Source organism: Petaurus breviceps, unplaced genomic scaffold (genome assembly GCF_028583685.1).
Source record: "Petaurus breviceps papuanus isolate PSGF00001 unplaced genomic scaffold, PetGlider_PUasm1.0 90823, whole genome shotgun sequence".
NCBI classification, from domain to species: domain Eukaryota; kingdom Metazoa; phylum Chordata; class Mammalia; order Diprotodontia; family Petauridae; genus Petaurus; species Petaurus breviceps.
In genome coordinates this window covers 15,883,742-15,907,051 of record NW_027187352.1, presented here as the reverse complement: position 1 = coordinate 15,907,051, position 23,310 = coordinate 15,883,742, and the positions used below count along the sequence as shown (strand labels likewise).

At 38.0% G+C, this 23,310-nt stretch overlaps 1 pseudogene; it reads right to left on the bottom strand.

Moving 5' to 3' along the window:
- Positions 1-445: 445 nt before the first annotated feature.
- On the bottom strand, positions 446-21,085 carry LOC138148324 (coiled-coil domain-containing protein 90B, mitochondrial-like; annotated as a pseudogene).
- Positions 21,086-23,310: the final 2,225 nt, after the last annotated feature.

Sequence of the window (23,310 nt, the reverse complement as noted above, 5' to 3'; positions counted from 1 at the left end):
TCCCTTCATTTAATATTTCAAGGTATGTTTCATCTGTTGAGTCATGAGACTGTAAGCATAAATAGGAACTAATTATGAATTCCTTCAGGCTGGAAATGTGATTTCTAATAATGAATTCATTTTTAGCAAAATTCCATGACAACAAAACTTACGTGTTCCTTAGTGTTTGTTATAATGGTTTACATGCATATACTAAATGGAGAAAGATGTTTTATAGTAGAAAACAAGATTATATAACACACAAAGCCTGAAAAAGCATAAGTTTTCTATTATGGCCCTGTGAGCTGTTCAAGTAGGTAAGCTGCTTGGTCTTTCTCTGCTTTGTTTTCTTAGTTGTAGTAACTTATATCAACTAACATATCAATTAGAACATATGTTAAAAATCATTGGTTTTTGTCATAAAGTAAATTTTAGATTCAGATATTAAGACTTAAAATTCAATGAGTAAAGTTGTAACAGTTTTTTATTTTACTTAAACATATAAATATGAATATAAGAATTTTTCTTACTACTTAGTAAAAAAAAAAACAAACCAACCCACAAATAAGATCAAGTCATGATGAAAAATGAATATAGATACCCTGGGTACTTAAGTTTGGGGAACAGCTTACTCATATGTAGTTAAAACCATCCAAGATGAATCCATGCCCAAACTGCATAGGTTAGGTTATGTGTATAGGGTTAGGTTATGCAAGAACACAATAAGCAAACTCTGTTTCCAGCTCTGAAAACTACCTGTAAGTATAAATTGTAAAATACCTTTTTATCATACTTTAATTAGGTTCTGAATGACTGCTTTTTGGCATCAGGGAATAAAGACAAATAGACTTATTCAGGAACAATTCAGGCCAAAATGAATCTGTCCCCAGAGTGTTATACAAAAGCAAAGATCTTCAAATGTACCAAAAAGCAGCCTTGCTCCTGCTGGTGGTGATCTTGAAGAGCTGCTGTTATTTCCAGAAGCGATAAAATCCCAGTGCTATTGCCAGGCAAGTAAAAACAGATGCTGTAAAAAAGAACAAATTATTACTACAGTATGGAGAGCAGTCATGGCCCCCTTTTCAAGGGTGCAGCAAAAGCAATTTTATCCTACATCTAAATGAGAAACAAACACCAAGAAGTCAATAAACTAGCCTAGTCCATATTTCACATACTTGTCCAAGTATCATTAAGGACCATGTGGGTGAAATGCAGGCCCGACAATGTCCTCATAGGACAATTTACAGAATTTTCATCTCTAGTCATTTAGATTATAAGTATGTTACAAATAATCTATAATTGATAGGGAAACACCATTTTAAAGAACAAGATTATATAATTATTAATCGTGGTAGAATAAAAGAAAACTGTTGCACAATTAGTAGAACAGAAGGCAATATAAGCTGAGAGGAGAAAATCTGATTTGCCTTTAAAATGGAATTTACAGATGAAATTTATTTTATTTTAATAGACAGGAAATACCTAATTACTGATATGCGAGTTCCTGTTGAATCAGTCAACACCCTATATAGCCAGACCACTGACATCAGAAAAAAAAGACAAAGCTAGAAAAATAAGAAATGGGACAAAGATATGACATACAATTAAAACAACTCAAACCTGCCCTATTTAGACAAGTTATTATTGAAACATGGTATATGGATGGAAGAAAGGCCCTCAGCACAATTAATTTACAATCTATGTAAGCCAGCTGCTATACACAAGAGTCCAAAAAGACCTGGAAACACCTTAGTCAGCAAACACTTGACTTCCTTGTCAAATGGAGAGATATAGTAGGTAAGATCAATCCTGCTTACTTATATAAACTTATTAGTAAAACATAATGGAGAATGATAGTAAAAGATTAGGAGCATTAATGAGTATAGGAGCATAAAACAGTGAGGCAGTGGAGGAAAACATAATCTTAAGAAAACTTGGTTAAGAGACCTAAGTAAATAAAGTCATTCCAAGGTCATTTAAGGATGAACCTGACAGTATAACAAAGGATTCAGGAGATGTATAAAGGATTGTATGACAAACTTTTCATCATAAATCAGTCTCTCTCACTTTATTATAAAATTTCCAATGGAAAAGTAGACAGTGAGAGTAAGCTAGCTGCAACACATTAAAAACAAATAATCACATATAGATTTATATGTCAAGGATTCCATATAAAAAACCTAGGAGTAAAAAAATGTGGGCTGGTCATGTGGCAAAGTGTGTGGGATGACCAATGGGTCCTTAAGCACAATGTGAAGATCCTTTATAGTGAACTTAAGGAAAAAATGGCAAAGAAATGTAGCAGGTGGGCAGCCTGGATGGGTTGTGATCTCTGCTGGCAGGAGTCCTTAGATGAATGAGATCATAGATCTATTCTGAGTATCCTGTGTTACATCAGTGAAGAAGGATGCAAACTACCAAATGAGATGAAGTGCAATGCATAATGTTGGCTTCAGATGTTAGAACTTAGAGACATGGGGGGAAAGTTCCAAAGTCCTATTTAGGATGGATGTAACAAAAATCTCCTAATAATTAGAGCTGTCCAAAACTGGAACTGACTACTCGAGGGGGTCGTATGACTCCCCATCATCAGAAGCTGCAAAGCAGTGGATGACCCTTTGTCATCAAGTTATTGAAAAGATTTATGTTTGAGTACAGGTTGGAAAAGATGACTTCTGAGGTGCTTTTCAACAATAAAATTCTTTATAGAAACACACTTTGAAACATATAAAATGTTATACAAATGTAAGGTATATTAACATTTCATTTAGGGTAGTTGTTTTAGATAGTTATTTCTAAAATGTACTATTTGTACAAAAATATACAGCTTCCTCTCCTTTTTAAACAAAGGATATAAAATCTATCTTGGCTTCTTGGTAATGCATGGTTACCATGATTATAATACACAGCAGTTAAGTGTTATCTGAATTTTCCACCTCCTTCACCATTAGCTCTCACATCTGAGGGCTGTCAAGAATGCCTACTCTGAACCTTCCTCCTATCTCCCTTTTTAACTTGCTATTTTTCATCTCTAGGATCAATGAGAGGCTAAGAAGTCTTCTTCAGAATGAAGTAGATGAGTTTGAGTTAATGCTTTTTAAGAGATAATTTAGGCCTGTGTTCTGAAGGAATGAAGTTGCTAAATTATGCCCTCCAAATAACAAGTAGAAAGAATTACTGTTCAATTATTGCCACCCATCTTAGGAGTTCCTGCTAAATTCAAAGACTCATCCATAACAACTCTCCTTCTGAGTACCTGAGGGAAGGGGAAGAAAGGGAAGGGAGAGGGGGTGGAGGGTATTCGCAAGAGATTATATTACCCTTTAACTGTAAGAGTCTTTTAAAAAAGCATGTCAATCTAAGGAATGACATTTGGATGGTGAGGAAAGAGAAGAGTCCTTGGTACTGCTTGAAACAAATGTTTCTAAGTAAAATGAAAGAAGAAAATAGCAAAAGGTGTCCAAAGAAAATACGTAAAGTGTGGAAGAATTATATAGACATAATTCACAAATGTTATATCAATTATTCAAGCTTCTCAATTTTAGACAAGTAAAATATTTCAGAGGCAATGCCAAGGAATAATCCTCTAAAGTAAAGCTGCCACCTTTAGTTAGTCTACACATAGAAATTTAATTAAAAGAAAAATGTTCCTAACTCTACAACCCAAGAGCTAGAGCCTGGGTGGCAGGTTGAGGGAAAACAGACCACTGTATGATAAGGGACTGTCATACAATCCAGATACCAAATCATCCCCAAATGTCAAAAGCTTATACTACACCACAGATGTAGAGTTCTGTTCTTATACAAAAATATTCATGTTCAGAACTCAAGTATAGTCCCCTAACATGCATATTGTAATGGCATTTTTCATTGGTATATAAGAATAGGCAATAGTATCTATCATTCCTTTACTTTATGATGTCATTTATTTCTAGAGGAATGTTCCTCTCAACTCAAAACTTTTTAACTTCACCATTTGTGACTCTATTTCTCAGGGTGAGCCATATACAATGTCCTTGTAATGGAGCAACAAAGTAACCCTCTTGAAGGAGAGAACAAACTTAAGAGGGTTTTGATTTTACAAGGAGTAATTCTTTTTAAAAAAGAAAAAAACAAAATTAAAAGAATCCACATTTGCCCTTTCTGCCATATTTGTTGTTAAAAATCACATGTCCCCTCTACTAACATCACTCTTTGCTTCTACTCTGTGACCTTGACCAATTCTTATCAGAAAGATATGGGGAGAGTCTCAATGGAAGAAACTCTTGTCCAAGGGCAAAACTCACCAGATTAAAAAAAAAAAACAACCAAAAACTTCTGTCCAGGCTGGCAGTCTTTTATACTAGTGAGAAACTAGGAGTCATTTTATCTTCCACATTGCCAGTTATATGGTTGGCAACGTGTAATGTAAGAACTACCAGAAGCTGCTGGAAAAGGGGAATGAACATATGAGGAGTCTGCAGCTCTAGTCTGTACTTAGTTTCTCTGAACATGGGATGTAATGGCTGGTGTGAATCTACCAGCTGCATTAAACATGAATGGGCCAGGGAAGCTACAAGTAAATGTCAGATTGTTGAACATTAGGGCCACAGAGATATAAATGGTGATTCTTTTCTGGATCATAAAGGTGTCCCCTCAAGAGCCACATCTGGACCTTTATGTGCTTTGTATAGAGGAATAACTGGATGGGGGAATAAGAGCTAGGCTTGGCATCAAGGAGGTACAAAGTTGAATCCTTGTTCCACCCCTTATGAACAAGTGATTTGGCTTCTCTGAGCCTCAGTTTCCTCCTGTATAAAATAAAAAAAGGGCATAATAATATTTCTACTACCTACTTAAGACTATTGTGATAAAAGCACTCTATAAACCTTAAAAGTATTTTAGAAATATAACCTAAAAGTGTGAGTTCTTACATCCTATCACAAACCTATAGTAGCAGTTCTTGGATTAAGCCTTAAATTGTAGAAATCTGAAAAAAACAAACTATCAAATTTTCTTCCTCCAACAGTACTTACCTGCAAGATAACGAATTGTCTCAAGTTTATTTGACTCCATTAATGTTTTTAGTGAAGCAATTTCAATGTCAATTTTATTACTGGTCTGTGAAATAACATTTTTGATATGGGTATCCTGAAATATATAACACAACTTTTATTAATTCAGTCTCTGTATGCTATTTTAAAATAAATTATGTCACAATGCAAAATTCTTTTAGCTCTGACACAGAAAAATTTTTTTTTAAAAGGCAATAACATACATTAAAAGCATAACCTGGGGAAATCTAAGTATTGGGAAAAGTTAGAGTAACATTACAAAAAGAATGTTCGGTAAATAGTACAGAACAAGAAACATATTTGGAAATATCTGCTTTGTTCAGTACACCAAGCTAAATGCTGGGGAAAATGCAAAGATTAAGTAATAAGAATGCTTCCCCTGCCTCAAGGTACTCTGAGTCAGCAGGTATAAGATACAAATCCTTCATTGGAAGACATAAAACCTGTCTTTTTCAGTCACTAATCAGCTTTGTGACTTCTAATGCTAATGAGTGTGTCTCCTAAATGCAAAGCAATGTGATAGGAGAGATAAAAAAATTAAGACTTAATAACTACTCCTATGGAACACCAAACCTAGAATATCTGGACAAATCCCTTCACAGAATCAGAGTTTAAAAATTCAACTTATACTTAACCAAGAACCTCCTCTATGACATGGCTAACAAGGTCATCCAGCCTTCTCTTGAAAGCCTCCAATAAGGGAAAATTTACTCCCTCCTGAAGCAGCCCATTTCAGTTTGGGGACAGTTCTTAACTGTGAAGAACTTCCTGCTTAAAAAGATGCTAAATCTGCCTCATTGCCACTTCTGCCTATTAATCCTATCCCTGCCCTTTGAGGCTACACAGAAAAATCTAATCTCTCAAATACTTGAAGACTGTAATCAAGTTCTCATTCTTTCCCCATAAGTCTGTTCTTTTCTAGGATAACATCCCTAGTTCTTTGAACTCTTTCTTTTGGGGGGGAGGGGCATGTTCTCTAGTCCCCTTGCCAGCCTTGTTCACTACTCCTGGATTTGCTTCAGATTGTCAATGTCCTCCTAAAAATATAGCACCAAGAACAATACAACGTTACAGATGTGGCCTGAGCAGGGCAGAAAGAATAGAGAAGGAGCGGCTCCTCACTCAGCCCTGCACACTGGCTTTCCAGGACATGGTCAGCAGACAGCTGAAAAGCAATAGCTGGTATTCAGGAAAGAGATGAGGGTTACAAACTGATTTCAGAGTTGTCTATGTAGAGATGACAGTTGAACCCTGGAGAGGGGAAGAGATCCCCAAGGAACAAATACTCTAAGGCAAGAGACAGGTGATGATTCAGCAAAGGAGAATGAGAAGGAAAGATCAGACAAATGGAAAGAGAGCCAGAAGAAGTCAGTTATATTAAAAGTTACAGAGAAGTCAAGGCAGATGAAGAGTGAGAAAAGGACAAAGGATTACTAGTAGCAGTTTCCTTCATGACGCAGGAAACAGGTCTGTACTCCTGCTGCAAAGGGAGGTGAAGGAAAGGGGAGAAAGTTTTTTGCAGATCAGTAGCAACTCTTTGTCATTAAATGCAACAAGAAGCTGAGCTGAGAAAAGAGAACTCAGAAGGGCAAATGAGACCTTTCTCCTAATAAGTTACAAGGAAGAGGCAGTCAGGTTTTTCTTGAAGGAGTGAAAATGAAAAGGTAAAAGAAAAAAGTATAAAATAGCCTAAAAGTGTAAAAATGCCCAAATATTGTTATCAAGAATGCTGGCAAGGGCTTTTATTTCTTATTTTGTTTCAAAATTTTATTTTAGACTCAAACGTCAGAGCATAAATGGAGAACAGGGAAAAGAAACAAAAACATTTCATAAACTTAAATACTGGAACTTAAATACAAGGTTAGGGGGAAAAAAGCATGTCATGTGCACAGGGGCTTTTGTTTTCTTAAGGTTCAGGTTGAGTTCAAATGTATTCAAGTCAAGGAAAGAGGAAAAGGACCCACATGTACAAAAATATTCATAGTAGCTCTCTTTGTGGTAGCAAAGAATTGGAAAGTGTCCATCAGTTGGGGAATGGCTAAATCAGCCAATTAACCAATCAATAAACATGTATTAAGTACCTACTATGTGCCAGGCTCTGTGCTAAGTGCTGGAGATACATAATGAGACAAAAGAGAGTCCTAAGGGAAAGGGACTGGAATTAAGAGGGGTTATAGAAGGTGGAATTTTAATTAGAACTTAAACGAAGTCATGGAGGTGAATAGTCAGAGCAGAGGAGGGAGAGTGTTCCAGACATGGAGGACAGCCAGAGAAAATGCCTAGAACTGAGAGATGGAGGGTCTTGTTTGTAGAACAGCCAAGAGGCCACTGTCACTTTACTGAAGAGTACGTGTTGGTGTGTAAGGTGTATGAACACTGGAAAAGTAGAAGGGGGCTAGGTTATGAAGGACTCTGAATGCCAAGCAGAGCATTTTGTATTTTTTCCTGAAGGCACTAGGAACTCACTGGGATTTAGATGACATGATTGGACCTTTGCTTTTGTAAAATCATTATAGTGGCTGAATGGAGGATAGATTGGAGTGGGGAAAGATTTGAGGCAGGCAGACCCACTAGTGGCCTACTGGAATAGTCCAGGCATGATATAATGAGCACCTGGACCAGAATGGTGGCAGTGTCAGAGGAGACAAGGGGACATACTGGAGAGATGTTCCCACAATAAAATCAAAAGACCTTAAGAGTTTAAGATGTCTGCTGGACATTCAGTTTTAGAGGTCTTAAAGGCAGCTGGATATGTGAGACTGAAGATCAGCAAAGAGATTAGGGTAGGGCAGGTAGATTTGAGAATTATCAGTGCAGAGATGGTAGTTAAATGCATGGGAATTGATGAGATTACCAAGTGAAGTAGTCTAGAGGGAGAAAAGAAGGCCCAGGACAGAACCCTGAAGGACACCTATGGTTAGGGGGATTGATCTTGAGAAGGTCCAGCAAGAGAAAGAGAAGAAGTCTGATAAGTAGGATGAAAACCAGGAGAGAATGGTGTTCATAAAACTTATAGAAAAATGAATGTTCATGGTATGCAGAGAGAGGTCAGGAGAAAGAGGAAAGGCCACTGAATTTGGAAACTAAGAGATCATTAGTAACTTTGAAGAAGCTCTGAAGAGAGCACTTTCGGTGTAATGATAAGGTTAGAAGCCAGAATTTAAGGGGGAGGGAGGAAGAGAGGAAAGAGAGAGAGGGAGAGAGAAAGAGAGGAGAGAGGGAGGGAGAGAAAGAGACAGGAGCAAAGGTAGACACACCTATTGTAGACAGTCTTTTTGAGAAGTTTAGCTATAAAGGGCAGAAGAGATATAGGAAAATAGGTAGTAGGGATGGAAGGATTGATTGAGGTTTTCTTTTTGTAGGATGGGAGAGACATGGGCATGTTTGTAGGCAGTAGGATATGAACTAGTAGACAGGGAGAGATAGAAAATTACTGAAAAAAATGGATATGAGAGATAAAGCAATCTGTTGGAGGGGACTGGATGGAATGGGATCACTCAAACAAGTAGCTTTCGTAAAGACTGAGTCCACTTCATCATATGAGACAGAGGTAAAGAGTCACCTTAGTGACTGATGAGGAAGAGGGGAAAAGAAAGAGTTCAGGTCAATGGCTTCAATTTTTTTTTCTTCTGTAAAATATGAGGAAAGGTTCTTAGACAGAGGGAGCCATAGGAGGGATGAAAATGTTTTGAAGCACTGTTGTGGGGAATGGAATAGTGAATTTATAAGGGAGATATATTGGGACGGCCTAGCAGCAGTGAGGGCCCAGGTGAGGTTGTATAATACCTATTTGTAGTGGACCCAATCAGAAAGGTTGCATAATTTTCTCCACCTTCACTCTGCATTTGTAGGAGCAAAGGAGATAAATAGTGGGAATAATCTAAGGCTGAAGTTTGGCTGCATTTAATGGGTAACATAAGTGGGTGAAAGATTTAAGAAAGGAGAAAAGTATAGAGCTGAATGGGTTTGCCAAGGAGTCAGGATGGAAAGAAGAGAGAGTGGCTGGTACAAGGGAGTTGGCTTGGGAGAAAAATGGTAAGCCAAAGGATTAGAGGTCACAGTGAAGATGAAGAATAGGGTTATGTAAGAGAAGGCAAATGGAGAGGTGAAAAGCCATAGCTTATGATTGGGTGAAGGGATTCAGAGTTCTTGAACATGGAGGTGGTACATTTGTGGGTGATGGCAAGATCAAGGATATAATCATCTTTTGTGTGGCTGAGGTGGGATGGAGGAGTAGCTCATAGGAGATGAGTAGACTGAGAAACTGTGATTAAAGTATTTGAAGGAGAATCAGTATGTATGCTGAAATCCCTTACTATGAGGGCAGGAATTGGGAAGAAGAGAAAAACCGAACCAGGTATCAACCTCATTCGGGAAGGAAGTGGGGGGTGACTTGGGGGGTTCTGTAGGTAGTAGCTACCAGAATTTTGATTAGGTGGTAGATGTAAATAGCAAGAGCCTCAAAGGAAGACAGCGATGGAGGAAGGAGGAGAATCTGAAAGTAGCAATGGATAGCAAGGAGTCTTCCAACTTCTTTGCCTTGACCAGTATGCTAAGGAAGATGAGTGAAGGTGTAACCAGTATTGGAAAGGGTTGGATAGGGAGGCTGGGTCATCAGAGGAAAGCCAAGTTTCAGTAAGAACTAGTATATGTGAAGAATGAACAAGTTTTAGTATATGAATAGGACAGAAAAAATACATGAATACTCAATAATGGCTATAAGAAATGAAGGGGATGGTTTCAAAGAAATCTGAAAGGACTTATATGAACTTATGCAAAGTGAAGTAAGTAGAACCAGGAGGACAGTTTATATAGTAACAACAATACTGTAAAGATAATCAACTTGGAAAGACTTGGGAACTCTGATCAGCACAATGACTAATCACAATTTCAAAGGACTCATGATGAACCACGGTAGCCACCTTGAGACAGAAAACTGGTAGACTTAAGATTGCAGATTGAAGCATATTCTCTTTTATTTTTCTTTTTGGAAATTTGTTTTGAACAACTATACATATTTGTAATAAGTTTTATTTTTCTAGCCTTCTGAACATAGTGGAGAGTGGAGGAGAGGAGGGAGGGAATTTGAAACTAAAAATAAAGATAAAAAAAAACCACAACAATTGTTGTACATAAGCCTTGTAGGAAAACTTAAGTAGCAATAAGTTGCAAGGCAAGTAGCAAGAAAGAAAAAGCAGTTTCTAAGGTAAGCCTTACAAATCCCAACCCCAGATAGGAACAACAAATAGTTAATGGATCCAAGAAAGCTATACTCATAATTAATAAGGAAACATATCCTAACTTACTCTTTTGTTAAATTCAGTAGTTGCTTCCATAAGTTTCTTTTCTTGATCTGTAAACTGAAAATTTTAAGTCAGAAAGTGATTAAAAATTGAAAAAACAAAAAAGAACAAATAACTAAGAAAGAAATCTTAAATTAATATTACCAGATCTGTCACTCTGCTCCTCTCTAGGTTTATATCCAGTTTATTATTTGCTCTGCTTCGAGTAGTTTCAAACTTTAAAAAAAATGAAAAGTATATTCTGAAATGACATCTTGTTCTTTTTGGAATTTAGAATTTGTTCTTTTATGGCAAGAAGAAAATGCTTTACTTACTATTAGTTGTTGTTTAATTTGTTCTAATTCATTTTTCATTTTCTAGGTATAAAAGGGACCACTGAACATTAGTAATAATCATATGACCATCTTCCAACCTAGAAATTCTGAAACACAAGATTACTAAAAATCTGTGCAATCTGTGGATTTCTACAACAGATTTTTCCCCTGATTAAAATAGAAGCCACAGAAATTCTATGAAGATAGCTCATTCTTAGACCCTCAAATTAGATTTACCTCAAAAGCTAGATTTATATCCAAACACTTTTTATCTCTTTAAATTACTGTGATTTTCTTTTAAATGAGAAAGAATCTGCATTATCTTTCATTTGAAACAAAATTCTCAACTGGTAAGTAAAAGAAATCCTTTTTCTCTTTCAGGGACAGAGAAAATTAGTGGAAAGCTAAAATGTCTCATTATGCATAAAATTCAAAGGAATTTGAAATAGGATCTTGATTCAGTGGTTTTTTTTAATTAAATAAGAAATGTACACAGGGCAGGAGAAAATTAATTGCAACTATAGGTGCAATTAATGTGTGTATGCATGTAGGGGTGTGTTTTTTGTGTGCGCGTGCATGTATCTCTCCCTACAACTATGATTAAAACATAAAGGTCCAGGTGTTGTTATGGAATGTTCTGGTAAATAAATTTTAATAACTGTGAAGCATCAAATAAATTTTTGCCATCTGTCTTCATAAGTATTTTAAAAGAGTAAATTTTGTGGTATAATTTGTTTATTTTAAAAAAGTTTATATTACCTCATTTTCTGCCCTCAGATTTGCAAATTCACTTTTCTCTAGGATGACCATATCTTTCCGGATTGAATCCAAATGTGCCATTAATTGGTGGACAGTAATTTCCTAAGATATAATACAGTATTTATACACTGAATTAAGAAATGCCAGGCCTTATAGTATCCATGGAAATTAAGACAGTACATAATTAAGACAACATATAATAAAATCATAATGTTTTTCAGTACTCCGAAGAACAGTAATAAATATGAAAATTGTGTATTTGGGGAATAAATGCCAAAGTGGGTTGGAATATTTCCTAGGAACTGAAAAAATGGTTAGGTTTTACCAGAGTATGAGAAAAAAATGTGAAATTCACTTTAGCCTTAAAAGCATTCCTATCACAGGAGAGAAAAGCAATAAAAGTAAAGATCACTGCACCTGGATTCAGATGTCCTGGATATGAATACTGACTCAGATATTTACTAGCTGACTATACACAAATCACAAATTCTCTGAGTCTCCTGATCTATATAATGACAGGAATGCTTGTATTACCTACTTTTCAACAAGGTTGTGAAGTTAAGCACTTTATCAAGCTTAAAGCACTACAGAAATAGGAGTTATTATGTAATAGGAAATCCCAAGGTACTCTAGAGATGTCAGAAGCTGTTAACTAAACAAAACTGGTTGGAATGTGTTTGCCTAATCACCTTAAGCATCATTTCAGAAGGATAATTTATGGGTCACTTATTAGGCATCCTTATACTATTCTTCTTACTGGAGAGAACGTTTTAAAAGGTAGTTCCAAGTCCACCTTCAAGGAAGTCACATGGCATTTATAAAGTTTCACCCAGCTAGTGATATGACTTACAAAGAGTGGTAGAAAAGATAATAGTTTAAATAGTAAAACTGGTTTAAAGAAGTTTTGCTGATAAAACATTACCATTCTCCTACTACTCAACTTCCTTAAAATTCAGTAGTCTGGTGGCCTATTACAAGAATTCACTCATTTTTCTCAATCAAAGGAAAAGCAGGTGGTGACATAGCTTTGAAAAGAGCCGGAGGAGGATTCTGTTAGTATTGTTAAGGAATGTTAAGGGTATTCTTACATATCCTCAGTATAAAGGAACTGCCTGTTATTCATTCAACAAGTAAAGAGGAAAGCAACTATCAGCAGTCTTAATCCTTTAGAAAAAGGCTATGGTCACTGTTTAAAGTCAGGAAAGTCATATTTGATGGCTGCCTTGTTAGGCACTGAGGCTAAGCACCTCTAATGGAATGACTTCAAATCTGCCACAACTCATGAGTTAGGCATATGCAACAGTTCTAGAGAGGAATCCTAAAACGTCTCTGACAATTCTGGATTTGGACAGCTCATAATCCTTCCTCTACCTCTGATCTAACATGCTTATGGGGGAGGGAGAAAAAGGGCAATGGGTGTGTTTTGAACTAAATCACTTTAAAGATTCAAATTTTGCCTAAACAGCAACACAACTGTTATAAAACCCCAGAAACTGAATCTTCTTTGTATAGGATATTCTGTTGCACATTTAAGTTAAGGTTAAAGGAATTTTCACTCATTTAATAAACATTTGAGTGTCACCTGTGCATGAGGTCTGTATGAAGTTGTTTTAAGTCCTTGTTGATGTTGTAAGAAGTTTTTAGAAGATGGCAATAGCTCCTCAGAGTTCCTCCAAAACTTCTCAGCACTATAGGGAACTAAGTTTCCTCTATAATGATTATTATTAATGATAATGATTATGTTCTTATTTGATTTCAGACTCTCATAGTTGAGAGGGCCCTCAGAGTTTGTCTAGTCCAACTCACAGTTGAACAAGAATCTCCTCAAGAATATGAGACACATGGCCACACAGTCTTTGACTGAAGAAGGCTCTGCAGTGGGAGAAGAGCCCACTTCCCACAGGGGCAGCCAGTCCATTCTGCTTCTGGGGCTCTCTGTTAGGAAATGTTCATTATATCAAACCTCAATCTACCTTTTTACAGCTTCTACCCATTATTCCTCCCAGTTCTGGTCTCTGAGTCAAGCATAATCACTCTAACCCCTTTGCCATAAAGAGCCCTTTTAATACTTGAAGGTGGATCTCATGACTCCTCATTCCTTTTCTCTCTCAAGCAAACTACCTCAGTTCCTTATTGATCCTCATGACATCTCTGTGAGATAGGTACTATCAGTGTTATGTTCATTCTACAGATGAGTAAACTGAGGTTTAGAGGTGAGGATTTGCCCATAACCATACAGTTTGTGTCTGAGGGAGGATTTGGACCCTCATGTCTTCCTTATTCTAAGGTCAATACTTTTCCCATTATATTACATTTCCTCATGAAGTGGAAAACTGTGAAAAAAAATCTGCTAAACTAAAATAATACATTTATAAATTCAAAAATGACTTAAATCTAGGGTTTGAATGCTTTTAATACTGAGTCTGTTCAGCCAGAAAAGTAACATGAAAACTTCCCAAAGCAGGATACTCTTATGGCCCATGAAAACATTGAAATTTCACTTAGTTTGAAACTGCATGCTATAGAGGCAGCTAGGGGGTTCAGCAGTGGATAGAGCACCAGCCCTGGAGTCAGGAGGACCTGAGTTCAAATCCAGCCCCAGACACTTGACACTTACTAGCTGTGTGACCCTGGTCAAATCACTTAACCCTGATTTCTCCTCCCACCATGTCCCTCCCTTCCACCCCCCCCCCCAAAAAAAAACTACATGATGTAGCTTAAGAATAAAATTTCTCTGCTCTGATGAGGGAAGAATTAATTTTAAAATTTTCTTTGAAATATAAGTGAATATCAATTTTATTCTTAAGAAAATTCTGTATAGCACTGAATAAGAACAAATTAACTCATGGCTAACAAAACAAATTATGCCATAGATGACATCATCAGTTAGTTTAGTGATTAGCTTAGCTAATCAACCTGTATAAAATTAAAAATACCTATTTTAACCTGACATATCAATGGGCATTTATTATGATGAGTACTAATAAAGAAATTAAATCAGATGTGTATGCTATTTACCCTAATTTAGCGTCTAGACATTTGAACAAGATGATATCTAAGTTTCCTTCCTGCTCTAAAATTCTATAAAAAGCAGGTAGAAAGATTTAACTGATGGGGAAAACATGTATTGGGAAAGACCTCTTGAAATATGAAGGACTTATTGAGTAGAGAGATTACTTGTGTGATCTTTAAAAGAATAAAAGAGTGAAGTGATCATTTATTAAATGCCCTCCTCTATTCAGCAAACCATTCCTTTTAACAAAGAATAAAAGAGGAAAAAAAGGTAGTTGAATAAAGTCAACTAAAATATTAACCAAGTTCAACCCAATCTACCACTTTTACAATAACTGGAAAGAAATAGATTTTCTCACCCTTTTTGGGGGCTTGGTCATTATAATTATAGCAGCTATATGATGTTAAGCAAGCCATTTAACTTCTTTGGCCTTTGGTGTTGACATATATAAAATGGGGGCATGGAGGCTGGCTATTAGATGATTTACAAAATCTCTTTCAGTTCAAAATATAATTTTGTCCCCAGACAAATTTCTATATTATCTGAACCATTTCTGAAACTGAAGAACCAATGAATATCTATAGGTCTGTTTTATTGCCTTATGAAAAGGAAGTACCTTAGGTCTTAAAGGAAAGATCCAAATACAACTTAAAGGACAGGAGATGTGATCCAGTTTTTTTGGCTTAACACATTATAAATAATGCATAATCAATTACCTGTTGAGCTCGAGTAACCATCTCCTTATAGACTGTGTCTAGGCTGACATTTGACAGAATTATTAATGCTAACACAATGGTTTCTGCTTGTGCTTTTTCAAACCCTGTAGGAAGAGAATAGGCATTAGTATTTTTAAAGTTATAAATCCTTATCAGAATATAACTTTTAAAAAAAAATTTTTATGCCACACCATAACTTTTTGCAGTTTATAACTGACACTCAAAATTGTAATCAATGTAATGAGATAAATACAATAATATCATTTCATCTTTGAAGTATGTATTTAATAACTGGTTTCTCACCATGACTTTCCAAGTCCTGAACCACTGAATGGGTATCAAAAGTTAATTTCCTTTGCTCTAAAGGAGTTATGTCCACCCTTCTCATGTCATAATTTTTCTTGGAGCTGGTGGTCAGCAAACCTGAAAAGTGAAAGTAAGGGTCAGGCTTTTCTTTTCTTTCTTTTTTTTTTTCTTGGTGGGGGAGTGCAGGGCAATTGGGGTTAAGTGATTTGCCCAAGCTTACACGGCTAGTAAGTGTTAAATGTCTGAGGGCAGATTCAAACTCAGGTCCTCCTGACTCTAGGGTCAGTGCTCTACTCACTGCACCACCTAGCCACCCCTAAGGCTTTTCTTATGAAACTGATTTATCAAATGTCAAAAAATATTTAGAGGCTCGTATTTCACTTTTTAACCTCATAATTTTTTGTTGAAAGCAAGAAGTTTGTTATTATTATCTGTGCTGCTACCTTATAAGTAATTGACAGTGAAAGACTGTGAGACACATAAAGTTGGCTTAGGAACAGGAAGATGTAGGTTCAAATTCCATCTCTGACACTTGATGGCTATTGGAGCCTGGCCAAGTCAGTGCTGCTCTCTAAGGCTCTTATATGTTGAGGAGCAGGCAATGATCTATCTGTATTAGTAGAGAGAATTCCTTCAGCTGAGGGTACCCTATATCAAAGAAATAAGAGGTCCAGTCCATTTTACTATCCTTGTTCAGTTAAATCAATTTTGACCTATTTAACCAAATTATTGATGGCAAAAAAATGACATACTGATAGAGTGCAGATATCAACAAAAATAACTTTATAAGTTAAATGTAAATCACTTACCCTAATAAGGAAGAAAAGAGGCTAAACAGTGGCTTACAGAACAAAAACTTGACTTCCCAATAGGAGAGCTATGGAAACTAAAGGCAATATCATTTTAGCATAGAAACTTGTTTGTAAAATGTTGGAAAAGAATTTCGATTATAAGCACTATTATCTTAAAAAACAGAGAGAGGCAGTGGAGGGTGAAGTCAGTTTAAAGAAAGATTAGAGAGATAACTAAGCAATGTTAATCTGAGGACATTTGAAGGATGAAAATGGAAGGGTGGATGACACATAGAAGAAAAATGGAGAAAATCTGCAAAGATTTTTACCAACTTATTTTACCTGAAAGAAAGCGGAGCTGCAACACTTAAGACTCAAACATTACTGTCCTAAATATGCTTAGAGTGGAGACAGAAACCAAAGAGAACACAGACAGGAAAATCAGTTAGTTTGGACTACATCTTTAATATCACACAACTGACTAAAGAATATAAAAATCTCACTGCTGATTATTAAAAAAAAATTTTGAATTTAGAGGGCAAAACAGTGCCTTAAAGGAACTTTCTATATATACATCAAAATTAGCCAAGATTCCTTTTTTTTTTCCAAAAATTATTTATTTGTTCTATTTTAAGTTCTGAATTGTCTCCCTCCCTCTCCACCCTCCACTAGCCATCATTTAATACACACACACACACACACACACACACACACACAATTTGGACAGGTGCATGGGATTTGGAATCATAGGAAGCAGGCTTTCTAGGGTTGCTGGAAATCAGATTTCATTTTTCTATCATGTGATCAAATAAACACATGACACAAAGAGGTAATACACTGGATGACAAGATTAAAAAAGAGATCAAAGCTAATATTATAGACTGAAGAGACTAAGATGATATTTAATAGGGATAAATAAATGAATAGTGTTAAAATCAACTTCACTTCTATGAGATTAAGGAAGTGTTGCTAAAGAGCAGTTCATGTAAAAGAAGTCTAGGCATCCTGTTGGTTGCTCTCCCTATCTCCAGTCTCAGCTGTCAAACGGACCTTCCTCAAACTTAATGCTCCAGTCTGGCCATATCATCCTTCTTCCCCTTTAATAAACTTTAGTGGCTTCCTATTGCCCCCAGGATCAAATATAAAGTCCTGCTTGGCTTTCAAAGCCTTTCATTACCTGCCCCTTCCCACCTTCCCACCTTTCCAGTCTTTTTACACCTTAATTCCCCCAGAATACTCTGATACAGTGATACTAGCCTGCTTGCTATTCCCTGAATGTGACATTCCATCTCCAAACAGATGTTTTCACTGGTTCCTCTCCTTCCCAATCTTCTATTGCTAGAATGTTTTCCTACCTCATTTCTACCTCCTTGATTCCCTGGCTTTCTTCAAGTCTCAGCTAAAGCCCACCTTCTACAAAAAGTCTTTCCCAATCTTCAATCTTAATGCCTTCCTTTGGAGGCTGGCCACATATTTGTCCTGCCTAGATCTCATTTGTACATAGCTGTTGCACGTTTCCCCATTAGACTTTGAGCTCCTTGAGAGAAGAGATTTGTTTTTATCCTCTTTGTATCTTTAGAGCTAAGCACAGAGCCTAGTATAGAGTAGGCACTTAACAGTTTGACAGAGATGCCAAACTATCTAGTGCACATTTAGGTTGTTACTAGATACAAGGTACAGACTGAGGGAGGTGACTGTTTCAGTGTACCCTGCTTTTTTCAGACTTCACATGAAGTTATCACATTTACTCTTAGGTGCCATATCTTAGATGCTGACAAAGTGGAGCACATGAAAAGAAGGGAGATCAAGATTATAAGAGGATCAAAGATAATGCCACATAAACATCAGTCAAAGGAATTTAGGATGGTTAGGCTAGAGAAGCCTTAGGGGTAACCTCAATAAGTCTTCAAATAATTGAAGGGCTGTAATCCATAAGAGGGATTATGCTTGTTCACCTTGGCTCCAGAGGGAAGAAAGAAGTAGAAATTAAGAGGCAGAGAAAGGCAGAGAAAGTTTGGCTCACAACACAGAACTTCCTGATTATCAGAGCTGAACCGAAGTGTAAATAGCTTCCCCAGAAGGGCATTTGTCTATCAATGGACACTTAAACTTAAAAAACAAAACAGATAACCATTTGTTGATTATTTTTGTAGAGGAGACTCCTGCTTAGGTAGACAGTGGAATACAGAATCTCTGAGGTCAAGACAATGTTAGTATAAATGCATGGTTGATATCTCATTGCAATTTGAGCTGATTCTACCTTTTGTAATTACTGCACAGCATAGGATCTGGTAACCCAAGCTCTTCATATCCAAATCTTCATTTAGCCCTGCGTTCCTTCCCTCTCTCCCAACAATCAGAAAATACTCTAGGATAGGGTCTAACATTTTTTTATGCCATGGATCCTTCTGTAAATCTAATGAAGCCATCAACTCCTCAGAAAAACATTTTAAATGAAGGAGTACAGAAGATAAATTTTAAAAAGTTCATGCATACCAAGTTAAGAACCTCTGCTCTAGGAACAGTTTTTCTTTTCAATTACAGGTTGCATCTTCACCAGCACAACATAAGCTCAAAAGCAAATACTGTTTTGTCTTTGTTTTCCCACTTATCAAGACTGTAATAAATGTTGAATAGAATACTTCTCTCCCTTGGAAAGTAACATGAATTGTTTCAACTTGTGTTTCATTGTGTCCTTAAACTACTAAATGCTTTTTAACTAAATTTCATATTTGACACCATGGTTTGCCTAGAAAAATTCAAACTTATAAACTTAGCATTTAAGACCCTCCACAATCTGGCCCAAACCTACCTTCCCCAAACTGTGTTCTAGCCAAATTGACCATTTTGTGCTTTTCCACCATCTCTACACTTTTGTTCATGCTATTTTTCCCTGCTGGGATGGCCTCCACTTGTTTTTCAGCTGTCCAAATCTTCCTACTCCTCTAAAACCCAGCTCAAATGTTTCTGCCTTCATAAAGGCTTTTTCTTATAACTGAATGGGATAACAAATCGTTTTATATGCCTTATATCACTTGATCCTCACTACAACCTTGAGAAGTGCTATTCTCCCAACTTTGCAGCTCTGTTATCTTGTTTTCTGAGTCACAAAGCACTGTCCTAGTTAAGATTTGAACCCAGGTCTTCCTGACTTCAAATTCAGCAGCCTATCTGCTCTCTCATGTTGCCTCAATTTCACTGATAACTGGTACCCCCAAGATCCCTCAGCCAGTCTAATTACTTATTCTTCTGTGCTGGATGAACATAACCATCTGGCAACCATTAGGCTATTTCTGCCTGTCACTGTGGATATGTAGGGTATTATGTGTATCTGGGCACTAGAAAAGAACCTCAGATGTTGTCTGGTCTAATCTGTAACTGAACAAAAATCTCCAGGTAGATACTGAGGCAAGATGCTAAGTGCTGGGGATGCATAGAAAGAAAAACCACCAAAACCCAGACTAATCTAACTAGAAAACTGAAGGGAGCCAAAATATCTGATCCAGGAATCAGGCTGGTTCTTGAGAGTTAGCTCCTGGTTTTCACAGTGTTGCTGCCATTGTGGCCATTCTGTATGGCCAGAACAGGTTTTCCCATGAGAAGGGGCTGTAAATCAGAACCTGTCTGATATCTGAGATGCAGGGCTGTGCCCTGTTCTGGGATTCTGGCCAGAAGATGTTAGCTGCCTTTCATGATTTGTATACATTCTTAGATACTATCACTGGGTACTAGAAAGAGCAAGGCCATGATTATCAAGGCCTAATTGACATCACTGGCTGGCATCTTGAAACTGAACAATGCAGTATTAGAAAACTTAGTGACCTATAATTACCTTCTGTTTCATTAGTCTATAAAAAACCTTTCTTATGGTATTAATAAACGGATTGATCTCATCTGGACCCCGATTACAAATCACACTTTCTCAGTTGTGAGCGTCATATTAGACCTGGCACAAGAACCCACTTAGTGTTAACCCTACAGAAAACACCCCAAACAAACGAACCTCCCCCCCAGGAGCTCACAGTGTAATGCACCCAACTGGGTGCAGACTTCGCTTTGCTAAGGCGGAGCTCATTCCTTCTGGGGGCGGCCCGTTCTAGGTCTGGAGAGCGCCACTCGTTAAGCTAGTTTCCCCTCTGAGCAGAATTTCAACTCGGTTACCCGCGTGATTTTCCGAAATGGTGACAACAATGGGAAGCAGGTGCAACTAGCTCAGAGGTTAAGCCCCTTGCTCAGGTTCACACAGGTGCCAAGCCGAACTCCACAGTTCAGCCCTCCATTCCGCACCGGTCACTTAACCTCTCCTGGCCTCATTTCCTCATCTACAAGATGGGTACCCTGGGCTGGACCATTTGCTATGCTTAGTGCCGCAGATCACCGTTCCTAGTTCAGTCCCCCGGGCCCACCATCATCACGCTTCCCCATCTTTGCCCAGTCAATATTCTCCCCAACCAGGGGCAGTAGGTCAAGGTGACGAGGGAGGCGGGGGGAGTAACAGGTACCGAGCAGGCAGAAACAGGGAAAGGCGGGTTCGGCGTCCGAGGGAGAACCGCAGCCCACGAGGTTCAAGAAGGGGGGAGGAGGGTTGCTGGCGACGGGTCGGGGGGCGAGGACGGCGCCCGCGCACGTCCTGCCGTGGCTTCCCATCACCCTTAACCGGCTCAGTAGCCCCAGGGAGGTCCGACTAAATGAGAGCTGGAAGGCTCCTCTCACCTCTCCACTGGCCTAAAGGGCCGCCTGATATGCCGAGGGGCCTCCCCTGAACGGAAAGTGCCTCCGAGAGGCCCCCGCTACCGCTGGGGGGGAAGAAGCCGCAAAGTCCAAATGCCCCTCATGTTTTTCAAAGCTTAAAGCTTGGCGGGGGGGCGGGATCGGAAGGGCTCTTCGGTTACGCAAGGGTTTCTGGGAAGATTAGGCTCATTGTCCCATTGTGCGCGTCCCTTTCTGGGAAATGTAGTCTTCGATTTGTTATAGGCAATCACAGGAAACGTCGTTTGGCCTCTACCTTCGGGGACCGGGGTTGTATAGCAGTGAAATTTGCCCTTTTCATGGAAAGTCCGTTTATCCACTGGCACACTTTCCCCTTTTCCCCCCACCCTTAGATAGCAGGGATCTTCCAGAAGGAAAGACTTGACTGTCCCGGCGGCTTCTCGGTGATAGTTTTCCGGTTAATAATAGTTCTTCATGTATTATGCGATTCTAGTTGGTGCTTGGCCGTGGTTCATTTCGGGAGGCGTGCAGGCCCTGTACTCCTGGGGCCTTACGGGAAATGTAGTCCAGCTCATCAGTAAGTCTTCCTGTATCCATTTATTCTAGTCCCCTTTGATCTTTATAATTTTGTTACATTTACTTTTGATTTCTTTGATGTGTTGTCCTTTTAGTTTCCACTGTTTTTACTGTGTATGTTGTTTTCTTTTTTCTACTTCACTCTGCAACAATTTCTATTGATCTTTTCGTACTTCTTTGTATTCATCACATGAATCATTTCTTATAGAATAATAATATTCTTATTAAGTCAATATACCGCAATTTGTTTAGACGATACCCGATTTCTTTTTTCTTTTTTGGAGGAGGGAAGGCAGGGCAGTTGGTGTTAAATGATTTGCCCAAGGTCACATGGCTAGTAAGAGTTCAAATGCCTGAGGTCGGATTTGAACTCAGGACCTCCTGACTGAAGGCAGGAGCTCTATTCACTGCACCATGTAGACATTCCCTGATTGATAGGTGACGAGGTTACCCACTAAGAGGGTTAGGGTTGCTCTGGAGACCCCAAAATACCAATAGGAATGGTCCTGCCGAATGAATTTGACTCAAGTCTTCTCAGCCAAAGAAAAGTAAGATTTATTAACATTTCCCTCACATTGGACACAGAGTAAGTCTGTGCCAGGTCATTCTATGGCACTCTCTCAATTCTGTGGTGCTCTCACTATTCCATGGCATTCCATGTTGCTCTCACTCTTCTATGTAGCTCTCACACCACGTGGTATGAGATGGAATCTTATATATGTAAGGTTGTGGGAGGAATATAGGCATAGTCTAGAGGAGGAGTTTGGGGAGGGTCTTCGGGAAGAGTTAATGAGGTCAATGAGTGATTAAGGGGAGGAAGCTACGGACAATGGTGGGCTAGGCTAGTTCAAGGGTGTATTGATACTTTGATGGCCTCAAGGGTGGAAAGTATGAACAATGGAGGGCTAGGCTAGTAACTAGGCTAGTAGTTAGTAGTTAGTAACTAGGCTAGAGGTCTGGGCCCAGCCACTATGTAAGGCTTATTGCCTCATGCAAATGCCTCATCAAATGAGACAGTTAATCAAGAGTCCAAGGGAGGTTCCCAGAGTCTGTACCTCAAGGACTCAGGGAAAGCTCGAGGGGGCTCCCAGAGCCCATACCTCATCAATAGGCATCTACTTTGTTTTCAATTCTTAGTGTATCACCAAAAAAAAAAAAAAATCCTCCTATAAATATTTTGAAGTATAAGACTTTTTTCTTATAGATGGCTTCATTGGGGTATAATAGAACTAGTAGCTTCTCTGGTGCCAAAGGTAGAGTTATTTTGATTAATTTATTTGGATAATTTCACATTTCTTTCCAAAGTGTCCATACCATTTCACAAATTCTAACAATGTATATTAGTATATCAGTATTCCAATGACCCTTCTGACACTGACTTTCCCTTTTTTTTTTTTGGTTGTTTTTTGCCAGTTTGCAGGATGTAAGGTGAATTGTCAGGATTGTTTTGATTTGCATTTCTATTATTGAAGCTTCTTTCAAGTGGATGTGAATACTTTGCATTCTTTTGAGGATTGTTTGTTCATATCCTTTGGCCAAATGGCCTCTCCCATCCATGGGAGAATGCCTATTTGTCTTACATTTGTCCAGAGATTTTTAACCTTTTTGGTGTCATGAACCATTTGGACAATCTGGGGAAGGCCCTTTCTCAGCCTCCTGTTTTTTTTTCCCCCTTCACAAATTCCTAATGAAGGAAATGCTAAATTTTAGTTCAAGGAAGGTGAAAATAAAGATGGAATTATTTTCCCATCCATCTTCATAGACCCTCCCTCCCCCAGAATCTATTCAT